This window comes from Juglans regia, chromosome 10 (genome assembly GCF_001411555.2).
Source record: "Juglans regia cultivar Chandler chromosome 10, Walnut 2.0, whole genome shotgun sequence".
Taxonomy (NCBI): Eukaryota; Viridiplantae; Streptophyta; class Magnoliopsida; order Fagales; family Juglandaceae; genus Juglans; species Juglans regia.
Genome location: NC_049910.1, coordinates 17,906,001 through 17,919,640, shown reverse-complemented (window position 1 = coordinate 17,919,640; position 13,640 = coordinate 17,906,001). Strand labels below are relative to the sequence as shown.

Below are 13,640 nucleotides of genomic sequence, written 5' to 3'. Positions count from 1 at the left end.
ACACAAACCCTAGAACAATGAATTTCAGCAACCCCAACAATAGTAAAGAAATCTGCCAGCCACCACTTTTTTTTTTTTTTTAATCAATCCTAGAACAATGAAGTCCTAGAATTAAATATGCTAGAAATAAAAGATAGAATCAGACCTGATTGGAAAACCTGTCTCTGAATACCAAATGATATGAACCCGCGGGAAAGGAATCCCTTGAACCCACAGTCAATTTGAAAATACCCCAAGAAAGCCAAAATCAAGTCAACGGATGGAGAACCTAGACCCAATGAGAACTCGTTTCAAGAACCTAGATTATATTAAAATCTAGACCCGTTGAAGAACCCGTCTCAAGAACCCAGATTACAAAGGAGGAACGCCACAAAGGTTGTGATTTACCTTTGATAAGTTCAAAAGTTCAATTAAGAACAAGAGGAGTAAAACTCAACTCACAATGAATAAATTCATCAAATTTCATAAACTTCATAATCTGATTAGAATGAGGCTACATAGAGTATTTAAAGGAAAACCTAATGAAACCCTAGCCAAAATAAACCCCCATCTTCCAAAAGTGCCCCTGGATGAACAGTGCCGCGCTACAGTAACTCGGCTACAGTAACCCTAACCCTAGTTCAATAAAATAATAACTTTCCCAACATGCCCTTGCATAGACCCCCTTAAGTGTTTCCCATAATAAACCCAATTATTTGAAACTAATAAAATAAGTGCTTTAAATGAATTAAATAAGTTGAAAGCCTTCAAGTGCCCAAAGCCTTTAAGTCTTGTTGTTGCCCTTTCCATAGTTCATCAAATGAATCAAAGCTGAATCTTCATCATTTAAGCTCTTGAACTTGTATTTGGCCAATCTAGAACATGCAACATATCTTTAAAACTAGGCCCACCTTGGTTCCCATCAAAAATTGCTCTTATTCTCAAATAGCCCAACTCCTAATTAACTAGGATTACGGCTGCTAAGGTCAAGGCCTAAGGAGCTTTTCAGGCAGGGTGTTACATCATTCCCCCCTTAAAAGAAGATTTTTTTCTAGAAATCGGGGTATGGATATGGATGAATAAAGCATGCAACACACATACACTACATATACATACCTACCAAAGATTCTATGATCCAGAATTGGATGAGGAATCCTCGGCGACATCCTCATCGTGTGATATCTCCTCTTGAGTGTGGTAGAAGAATCTGTCTTCCTTCGAGTAATAGTACGCGTTGACTTGTTCTTCCATTTCCCTCCATTGTTTAGATGATGCATCTTCGGTCTCTAGAGATCCCTCTTCACGGTATCGTATGCGACGAAAAGAGGGGTTGGTGACTCTGAGGTATCTGTGAAAGAGATAACTTGATACAACGGTTCTTAGTTTTTGTTTCATCCTCTTTCTCCATGTGGCTTCTTCAACGTTGTGACTTCTTTGATTCCCAAGTTCCTTTACTTTGAAATCCATAATCTAAACATAAACTTCCTCGTATGTCAAATTGAGTATTAATGAAATGTACTTCGTATCTTCAAGACAAAAGTTACGGCAACTAACTCAAAGAGATAACTTGATACAACGGTTCTTAGTTTTTGTTTCATCCTCTTTCTCCATGTGGCTTCTTCAACGTTGTGACTTCTTTGATTCCCAAGTTCCTTTACTTTGAAATCCATAATCTAAACATAAACTTCCTCGTATGTCAAATTGAGTATTAATGAAATGTACTTCGTATCTTCAAGACAAAAGTTACGGCAACTAACTCTAGGTTGTTGCTATGCCCCCAGGCCCCGATTGGGATTGGATGGTGACTGAAGTGTCAGAACATGCAACACAAGTTACATACCCCTCGTACATGATAGATAAGATGAAATGCACCTATGTATATTAGCAGTAGGGGTGTCAATATGTGACACGACCCATTAACCCAACACGAACACGACACGATAAAAGCGGGTTAGGGTTTATCCTTAACAGGTTCGGGTCAAAACGGTTTGACCCGTTAAGACACGATAGCTTAACGGGTTGATAACGGGCCAACCCGTTATGACCCGTTAAGAAAGTTAAAATTACAATTATACCCTTATACCTAAAAAATAAAATTGTTGGGATTTTAATTTCGATATTTTTATTGTTTAGATTGTAATTTTGGATTTGTAGTTAGATTTATATTTTTTATAGATATTGTGATTTTAACATTTATATAAAATTATGCTAAACTTAACTATATTAAAGAGGTTAATTTTGGATTTGTTTCAATCCATTTACATAAATAGGTCAAAACGGGTTGACACGACACGACCCGTTATGTTATTGGGTCATGTTAGGGTTTGAGATTTTGACACGATAAGCTTAACGGGTCGGGTTAGGATTGACCTATATAGTATAATATACATGTCTTGACATGAAACGAACACGACCCGTTAACACGATTTGACACCCCTAATTAGCAGTATGCACTAATATCGCAATCGAAAATAAAAGGTTCGTGTAATTTAAGCAACGCTATAAGCAGTTGCGTTAGCACATGGTGCCATAACTAAAAATAACGCCCAACATTGTCATTTCCAAAACATGCATATCAAGTAAAATCATTATCTCCCAAAACATAGTACTGAAACTTTCTCCCAAAACAAAGGGGACCTTAAAAATCCAAATCATGTTTTCTTGCATAGGAAAAGTGGTCCCTCTTCTCTCTCTCTCTCTCTCTCTCTCTCTCTCTCCCCCCCCCCTTTTTATTTCTTCAAAACTAGCCAGACTTCTTTCTCTTCTCCAAGAATTGGTCCTTGTCTCAATTCCTTAACCTTTTTAGCTCGTCAATGAGCTGCAATGCCTCGGTAATGAGCAGGTCGGCATTCTCTACCCTATCCAACAAAGAGGGCTTCGTTGAGCTCTCATTGCTCTTGGATACCTCCTTAATGGTTGGGGGTACAGTCCTCTTGTGTATCACCATGGTGGCGATCTTCTATACCTATCACAACTTCTACCATTCCGTGTGGAGAATGGTATTAGAAACTACCACAATGAGATTTCGAGAAACTCAACAAGTAAACATACAACATATAGCAGTTAACATAAGCATACAAATGGCAAATCATGGAATGCATGCATGGACATGTACTTGACATATGACTTGACCAAAAACTTGACTTATGCACTTAACCATTTTCAAAGACATGCAATATAATTTGTAGACTTTTTTAGAAAACATCTTTGTCATCATTTTCGTGTTGATCTTTAAACATATCATATCATAGCATATCATATCATTCATATCACATGATTTATATCATATGATTCATATCATGTGAGCTCATTGCCTTGTTCTTATAACATATGGTGAATACAACACGGCTTCCCTATGTAATGCGTGTTCCTGCTAGTTACCGCATCATCAACAGCCCATACACCGTGGCGAATACGTCTTATTCATGTCATATTAACATGACAGTAGTTCATCGAGTTATTTTCCTTAGTCAAGTGTGCCCACTAGCGTTAGGTGCTAGTATGTCCTTGTCCTCCTCCATATCGAGTATAACGAAGTCGGCCAGGAAGATGAACTTATTAACTTTCACCAGTACGTCCTCAATGAGTCCTCTCGGGTATTTAATATATTTATCAGCCAATAGAGAGATGGTTGTCAACTTTGCTTCTCCAAGACCTAGTTTCCTAAAAACAGATAGAGGCAGTAAATTAATACTTGCCCTTAAGTCGCATAAAGCTTTATCAAAATATAAATTTCCTATAGTGCAAGGGATCGTGAAACTTCCCAGATCTTTCAACTTAGGTGGCAAGTTCTTTTGTAAAAGTACACTACTCTCCTCGGTCAGCATTACAGTCTCATGCTCCTCCAACTTCTGCTTGTTTGATGATATATCCTTAAAAAATTTTCATATTTAGGCATTTACTCTAAAGCTTCAATGAGATGAATATTAATATGTAGTTACTTAAATATAGTTAGAAATTTAGAGAACTGATTATCAATCTTGTTTTTTCTTAATCTTTGCAGAAAATGAATTGGTGGATCATAAATTGAAAGAGAATAAGTTTCAGAAATAAACTCTCTGGATTTCTTGGGTTTTGCAGCCCCTTTATTCTCTTTAGTCATTTCAACTTGCTAGTCGATCACATCTCGCTCTACTTCTTTTACCTCGTACTCGGTTTCCTCCTTCTCGAACTCCGCATTTTAGGTAGCTTCTGCATCTCGCTCGGTATTTACTGTCTGTGACTGGTCATATGTCTGCCCACTTCTCAATGTTATGGCTTGGACATGTTCCTTTGGATTGGTCACAATGTTGCTGGGTAAAGTCCCTGTTGTCCTCTCGGTAAGCATCTTTGGGACCTGACCGATTTGCACCTCAAGATTCCGGATTAAAGTCGAGTTGTTTTGGATCACCATATCATTCTTTTGCATGTACTGCATAAGCATATCTTCAAGTTTCGGCTTCCTCTCTTGCTGCGGAAACTATTGAGGTGGTCTAATAGGCACTTGGTTATTGCTCCATGAAAAGTTAGGATGATTTCTCCATCCGGGAATGAACGTGTTTGAATACAGATTGTTTTGACGTTGGAAATTGGATAGGTAATGGGCTTGTTGTTCATAACTCGGTTGGGCAAATGATTCTCCACTTGGCAATCTACACTTAAATGATTTTCTACACAATGATCACAAACAATATTAGTTTGAATAGCATTAACGTTCATTTTACCTAGTTGTTTGGATATATTTGCCAACTAGGCCGGAATTGTGGACATAGAGTCAAGCTCAACAACGTTGGCCGCCTTCTTTGGCATTGCTCTCTCTGCGGCTCATTGATAGTTGTTAGGCGCAAACTCTTCTAGAAGTTCATATGCAGCTTCAGGGGTCTTACTCATTAATGCTCCTCCTGCAGCTGCATCAACCATAGATTGATTTGTGGGTCCCAAACCATTGTAAAATGGCTGTACTTGAAGCCAGGCTGGGAGGTCATGATGTGGACACTTGCGCAATACATCCTTGTATCTCTCCCATGCCTCGATTCACCCTCAAATTGGGTGAAGGTAGTGATATCATTCATTAACTTCGCTGTCTTGGCCGGAGGGAAATATTCTTCTAAAATTGTTTATGCCAACTCCTCCTAGGTGGTGATGATGCCAGGCGGCAAAGAGTTCAACCAAGCTTTTGCTTTTTCCCTGAGTGAGAAAGGAAAAAGTCTCAATCGAATCACATCATCTGTCACTCCGTTGTGTTTAAAAATATCACAAATTTCTAGAAAATTTACAGTATGGACATTCGGATACTCTTTTGACATCCCCCCAAATGGAACGGTTTGTTGAATTATTTGAATGATGGCCGGCTTGATCTCGAAGTTATTGGCTTATATAGCTGGCCAGCCATATACTCTTGGTGGGCCATAACATAGTCTCTTAACGCTTTGTGCTCTTGGTTGGCCATATTAAATTTAGATATGACAACCTCTTTCTTTTTCTCTTTATTGATTTGACATAAGGTTCTTTCAATCTCGGAATCGAAAAGTGTATACTCTAATGATTTAGATTGGGGCATGCACTTCTATTTCCTGAAAAGAAAAACCAAACAGAGATCTAATTTAAACTAATAAAATAAAATCCAAAGTAGTAAGAATCTAGCTTGTATCAATATGAATAACAAAGAACTATTTCCTGACAACGGCTCCAAAAACTTGTTTGCATAAAAATATATCTGCAAGTGCACAAAATCGTAACAAATAGTAAAGTGTTTTAAAGAAAACGAATGTCGAACCCATAGGGAATAATTATGCTATTGAGTACTGAAATTTACTAAATTAATTACTATTTAGAAAACCAAAATTTGAAGAATAGATTATCTAAATTAAATTGAAGAAAAATAGCATTAAAATTAATATTTTTAAAGATAATAAGAATAGATTTAGAGCGTTCGATTTCACCTAGCAAATCCCACACAATTTATTCTTCATTGTTATTGAATTCAAATTATCCCAAGTTGATGATAAAAATCCCTTAACTATTCAATATTTTCTCTCGAACAATACCAAAAATATCTACAACTAATAACTCAATATCTCTATATGAATTTAACTAATTAGAAACTCATTAGGTTCTTTCGATTTTTCTTGAAAATCACACTAATCACAGCAAAATATATCTACTTTCACTCAACTATTGGTGATTAATCCTAGAGTTTTAATCACAAATCACCTCTCGATCTCATTGTGACTCAATAGACCGAACAATAATTAGATAGAAAATTGCAAGTTTTAAGAACAAGGAATAAAAACTCAATCATGGAAATATTGAAATAAAATAACTTAGAATATAAATTGTGTGTTCAATGCTAGGCTACATCAAAACTCTAGAAATAGAATTAATTCATAATGAAATTGAAAAGAAAAACAATAAACTAGTGTTCTTCGTTGGAGTAAATTGATAAAGAATGGGGCTCTCGCCTCTACTCCCTAGGTCTGCCTCTTTGAAAGAAACTCAAAGAATAAACTCTAGAATATTTTTACTCTAAATTCATACTCTCTTCTTAAACTTCGACTCTAGAAAACTCCCTCTATCATCCCACAAGCTGGAATTAAATAGATGTCAAAACTTCAAATGCAGAAACATGATAAATGCGGCTACAATCTAGCCTAAAAATTTGGAGCGGTAAAGCTACCCTCTCTCCAACCTACCGAGTGGTAACGCTACTCGCCTTTGCTAGTTGTTGCCCACGATGATCGCTTAAGTTGGTCGTTTAGACTGGTCACTCAATCTAGTAGCCCGAAGCCTTGCACCAAGTTTTCTCGCCCAAAAGGTAAAATATCTCACTTATCGCCTAACTCTTGTTGCCAATTCTAGTCGAGCCTTTTGGTCGTCAGTCCTGGTCGCGAGTCTCCTCACCTAAATCTCCTCGGCTCTTTTTAGATCTCACTGTCTCTCATCAGTCTGGATCTGTAGTCTCTTCTTTTGTACCAAAATGCTATCATTTCGCACTAAATCTACTCATTCCTTCAAATCCAAGAAAAAAAAGAAAAATATATAGAAATAAAATAAAATCAATAGAATTAAAGGAAAATTGACACTTTTCATAACTAAAAAAGTAATAAAAATCATATAAAATCACACTTATCAATTGGTATCATAACATTTCATCATAACATTCCATATATGACTTTGCTCTGGCATTCTTTCAAAAGAATCTATTAGAAACTCGTTGACTATTCTTCGTCAACCCAGGGGTTACCACTCCATTTTTACGCACTCTAGAGTGGACATAGGAGTTTTACTCCATTTTTACTCACTCCAGCCTTTGGGGTTGTGACAAAATTCATTTCCATGTTATGCTTAAAAAATGTATTTCAAGACATGTGCATATGTAGCAAGCTTTCATGTGAAAATGACATTTATATGCAATATGCTAAAAATGGTAAAAATTTCACATATTCTTAAGCAAGTAATCAAATACTCAATGTGTCATATGATGTTTCATGCTTAAAATGACATTTATAAAATGAATGTGACGCTTATACAAAAATAATAAATAAATTATTTAAGAGTAAGTTAGAATCTAATTTACAAACTTCCCAAGTTTAGAGAATCAAAGCATCTATAATCAAAGTTATGCTAAGTTAGGATTTGAACCGCTAAGGAAGATGTTCATAATCAAAGGGTTAACAAATTTAGTATTTACAAAACTGCCCCTATACAGCAAAATTCTACTAAGGCCCTAAATTCTCACTATTTGCATTTGTGGTCCCAAAATTCACCAAAGTTCACAAACCCATATTTGCTATGTTCTAAATCCATATATGACCTTAGAATTTCAAAAATCACATCACAACTATGCCAAAACTCATCAACCCGTGGCATGCATCAAAGTGGGTTTATTTGTGATTTCAAGCCTATAGCTTCTATGCATGCATGTGTGATCAATTTCCATCAAACAAAAATCTATAACACTGATCTTGGAACATGTTTACAGCTTATAAAAATGGCATACGAGTTCATCCCAACACTTAGGCATTGAATAACACCAAATCATCCAAAAACTTCAAACTGTATGTATGCATGATGTTTCTAGCTTCACTTTATCAATGCAAGTTTTAAAGCCTAAAGAAATCATGCATTTCAATGACTAACATGATGATAATTGGTTCCTAAAGGTTATAAGGCCATCCTTGGGGAAATAGGACATGATATGCGAAGATCATTCTCATATAAGTACAAACCAAATACTTAGATGGTCAACACAAGATATGGATTTATAAACCTATCGTGACATGATATTTTCCTCGAATGTAAACCCTCAATAAATCTCTCAAGAAATTAGTAAAACATATAAAAATCCTATCAAGACATGTCATGGCTAAAATTTCATCCCAAAACAATTTATTCAATCAAAACTCCAAATCTGAACTGATATGCAACACCTTGAGTAAAACCTCATTTAACTGAATCAAAATTTCATTCTCATACCATGATTCAAAGCCTAATATGTTCTCAAAACTCAAAGTCTGTGGTTTGGGTTTCCTTCAAAGCTGTCTAGATTTTTTTATCCTATTTTGTCCCATTCTCTTGGTCTGATTTGAGGGTGTTATGACCATCATTTGAAGGCTTTTCAGGTGAGGAAGAGTGGCATGAGTGGCTGCAAAGTGATCATGCTTGAGAAAAAAAGAAAGGGGGAAAAAAAGAAAGGGGCAAAATGGGTGATGGTTCAACCAAGTGATTTCAAGTGAGTGCCTCTCTTTGAGCCAATCGGTTGGGCTGCCTTAGGGAGGTAACTGGGCAAGCTTTCACTTGAGTGCTTTGAAGCACTTCCAAGGGAAAAAAATAGATAGGAGGAGGCTTGGGGAAGTGAGGTAAAAAGGTGTAGAAAATTCTTGAAGAGACTAAGGGCAATTCGCTTTGGTTCCAACTAGATTTCCTAAGGAAATGGTTGTATTTCTTGGAGCCATTCCACCCAATGCTAGGTCTGGTCCTTGAGTGATGTTGTGAGGTGTGAATGGTGCAATTATATTTTAAAATATGGTGGAAATGGTGTGGGTTAGGGGCTGGTTTGATGAAGTGCACATGGTTTGCTTCAAAGGAGCTGATTGGTGGTTTGTGTTGGCATTGTCAAGTCTTGTTTCCAATTGACAAGGGTTGAGTTAATTCTAAACTTCAATGGTTGTCTAAAAGTGACTTAAAACAATTATAAAATCTAAAAATTTCAGATCATAAATGTGAAGAAAAATAATTTAAAGATAACTATGCAAAAATCATGGTGTGGGTTATTACTATTCACATGTGAGACGAGTAGTGCTTCTTAACTCAAATTAGAAGCTTAACCATGGTTGGGAGGGTATCCTAGGGGCATGTGGTTCATCTTGGGTTTAGGGGAAACCCATGGTATTTGCCAAATGACGTAGACAATGAAGCAGCAATAGGTGATTATCCTTAGACAAAACCAGCAACAGCCACGCCCGCAGGTAGAAAGGAAAGAGCGGGTGGAAAAAAAATGGATGCTCGTTTGAGAAATTCTTAATATGCAAATACCTTAACTTCGTGGAAATTGAAGGACCCTAAATGCCAACAATCTCGATAGGACCTACGAGATCAGCAGCTGCATTGAGGAGCAAAAGGTGCAGTACACAGGGCATCTGTTGCAAGGGGAGGCCGGTATCTAGTGGGATACCAAACAACAGTTACTAATAAGAGAGTTAGGTGACATTGCAGCCTTGACCTGGGAAAGGGTCAAGGAGGAGTTTGATAATCAATTTTTCCTAGAATCGATGAAAACTCAGATAATGCAGGAAAATTCATGGAGCTTGGAAGGTTCGCTCCACATCTGATAGCCCGAGAAAAGATGCAAGCACAAAAAATTTGAGGTGGGCTGCAACCTCATATCCGTAGTCACAAAGCTTGCTTCTGCATTAATAACTTCCAAGAATTGGTTTATGTAGCCTCGATAGCTAAAGCGTAACAATGAAATGTCTTGGCTTAGAGTAGCCTAGAAAGGAAGAGGGCTTCTTCCTTCACTGTAGGAGGGAGCAATGCTAAGAGGAGGATAATACAAGGAACAAACAAGGGCAAGGGCCTCGCGCCAACCCCACCTGCTACTTGCTGAAATTGCGGGAAGGTCCATGATGAAGAATGCCGAGTTGGAATAGGAGTATGCTTCAAATGTGGTCAGCCAAGGCATATGATACGGGAATGCCTACAATATACACAAGGAGGCAAAAATGCTCAAAACCCTAACATTAGACCAAATCAAAGACCACCTACCTAGGCCCCTATTTACGCTATTACCCCTAGGGAAGTAGGCAATGAAGCTCTAGGAGTAGAGGAGATGGGAGTATTACTGGTATTTTCCCTTAGTACCCCTTTCTTTTTACAGAACTTAGCCCTTTTAATTTAGCTACTAACTATATGGTAGTTGATGATTACACTTTAGGTAAAATCGCGCTATACGGTTATACGATATCTGCCTTGTTTGACTCGGGCACAATGAGGTCTTTTGTGTCAGCGGCATTTGCACAAAAGTGTAACCTGTCGACAGAATCATTACCTCAAAACGGCAGTGGTCACAATTCCTAATGGAAGTACGGTCACTTGTACTTGAGTCATTAGGAACTGTCGACTAAGTCTAGTTGGAAGGATTATGGTGGCATATATGATTGTCTTCAGTTTATTGGGATTCGATGTTATATTAGGAATGGACTAGTTATCCAAGCATTAGGCCAAAATAGATTGCCGGGCTAAGGAGATTGTTTTTTACTCACCAGAAGTTGGTAGGATCCATTATTTGGGAGGAATTGTGAAGGCTACTCCCTCTCTGGTGCTTTGGCCTATCTAGCATTGATAGTAGAAAACTCTCATGAGGCTAAGGAGATTCAGGGGATACCTATAGTTGATGATTTTCCTGAGGTTTTCACAGACTACCTATTGGGGTTACCCCAATAGACGGAGTTCATTGTAGATCTGGAACCTACTACAACCCCCATTCATAGAGCACTATACTGTATGGCCCTGCAAGAGTTAAAGGAATGGAAGGGTCAAATAGAGGAACTTTTGGAGAAGGGATTTATTCACCCTAGTTCATCACCTTGGGGGCACCAATACTGTTCATAAAGAAGAATGATGGGTGATTAAGGATGTGTATTGATTGCAGGGAATTGAACAAGGTGACGATAAAGAACAAATGTCTATTACCACATATTGATGACCTATTAGATTAGTTGCAGGGAGCTTCGGTAGTTTTGAAAATAGACTTGAGGTCAAGGTACCATCAGCTTAAGATTAGGGAACAGGATATACCTAAGATGGCATTTCAAACGAGGTACAAGCACTACAAATTCTTAGTAATGCCCTTTAGACTAACAAATTCTCTTCGTGCATTCATGGATACGATGATAAGAGTATTTAGACCCTATCTGGATAGCTTTGTTGTCAGATTCATTAACGACATTCTAATCTATTCTAGAAGTGAGGAGGAGCATAAGCAACATCTCTGCTTGGCGCTGGAATGATTAAAAGAGCATAAGTTATATGCCAAGTTCAGCAATTGTGAATTTTGGCTCAAGGTAGTGAAATTCTAAGGGCATGTGATCTCAGGTAAAGGAGTAGCGATTAATCCTAGTAAGATCAAAGTGGTGGTGAATTGGCAGCGTCCTACCAATGCACACGAGATTTGAAGTTTTTTAGGACTAGCCGGTTACTACCGAAGGTTCGTAGAAGGTTTCTCTAAGCTATCAGGACTGCTCACTGCCCTAGCCAAGACGAATACAAAGAATGTCTAGATGGATAAATGTGAGCAAAGTTTTTTGGAGCTCAAGAAAAGGTTGATAACTGCACCGTTTTAGTACTACCAGAACCGCATAAGCCTTACATGGTATACAACGACGTGTCTAAATTAGGGCATGGACATGTGCTTATGCAAGAAGGACGAGTTCTTGACTACACTTCATGCCAGCTAAGGAGCCATGAACAGAATTACCCCAACCTCGACGTTATACTGAAAATATTTGCAAGTGTACAAAATCGTAACAAGTAGTAAAATATTTTAAAGAAAACAGATGTCGAACCTAAAGAGATTAATTTTGTTATTAAGTACTAAAATTTACTAAATTAATTACTATTTAGAAAACCGAAAAAATGGAAAGATTCTACTATCTAAATTAAATTGAAAAACTTAACAAAAATAAATTTAAGAATAAAAGAGCATAAAAATCCAAGATTGTAAATATAATAAGAAAAGATCTAGAGCATTTGATTTCACCTAGCAAATCCCACACAAAGTATTCTTCCTTACTATAGAATTTCAATTATCTCGAGTTGATAAAAATCTCTTAACTATTCAATATCTTCACCTGAATAATATTAAATATATCTCCGACTAATAACCCATCATATCTCTACGTGAATTTAACTAATTGGAGACTCATTAAGTTCTTTGGATTTTTCTTGAAAATCACATTAATCGTGATAAAGTATCTCTACTTTTGCTCTACTAATGGTGTTTAATCCTAGAACTCTATTCACAAATCACCTCTCGGTCTCATTGAGATTCAATAGATCGAACAATAATTAGCTAGAAAATAGCAAGCATTACGATCAAGGAATAAACACTCAATCATGAAAATATTGAAAATAAAATAATTTAAAATATAAATTGTGTTCAATGCTAGAATATATCAAAGCTCTAGAAAATAAAATTAGTTCATAATGAAACTGAAAAGAAAAATAATAGAACTAGTGTTCTTCGTTGGAGTCGGTTGATGAAGCATGCGGCTCTTACTTCCCTCTCTAGATCCGCCTCCTTGAAAAAAACTTAAAGAATAATCTCTGGACTATTGGATTCTAAAATTCCGACTCTTCACTCAATTTCATGCTAATGATATGCTTATATAGGGTAGAAAATAAATCCGAACATTTTCATGATTCCCGCCTAAAAAATTGCCTAACTTTTTGGACTTATATTGGTCACCTCGTATGCACTTCAGGAGTCAGAATTTAGAAATCCTTATTAGATACAAAATTTTAGCCCTTTAAGATAGCTTCTTAACCCATCAATAATTGCATCAATTGGATATGTGAGTAGAAAGTTATATCGAAATACTAAAGTATGTCCAAGTTGTCTCCTAGCGCATTACGAAGTTGGACTTCTTGTGGATTCCTTCTGTGATTTCTTTCTTTTTTTCTTGATACAAATTACTCTCAAAACCCTTTGCTAGTAGTCACCCACGTTGTCGTTTAGGTTGTCTTTTAAGTTGGTTGTTTAGACTTGATTACGCCCAAAGAATAATGCGGTAGTTGTAGCACAGCTTTGGGGTGTCGATTCCACAGAGAGACAAATTAAAAGAATTGTAGAAAGAACAAAAAAACTAAAGAAATAGATTAAATTATTAATGGGAAAACAAAGATTAATTTTAAATGCAAATTAAAGTGAAAAAAAGTGACTAACGGAAAAAGTACTCAAGTTTGACAAACAGTAAAGCGTCGGGAATCCCTTGCACAAATATGGCATTTTAATTATTCTTAATTCGTTGAATAACTCAATTGGGAACTCAATTCCTAATATTCCCAATCGGAAGGTATAGATTTATAAATCAAGATCAAACAAAGTGTAACCCTTTAAAAAATCATTCACCACTTTTAAAATACGTAAATTATTATCACTATTGAGAAAATCCAACGACGACAAT

General features: G+C 36.8%; 1 pseudogene; it reads left to right on the top strand.

Annotated features, from left to right (window-relative positions):
- Positions 1 to 4,936: 4,936 nt before the first annotated feature.
- Positions 4,937 to 5,036, top strand: LOC118349807 (annotated as a pseudogene).
- Positions 5,037 to 13,640: the final 8,604 nt, after the last annotated feature.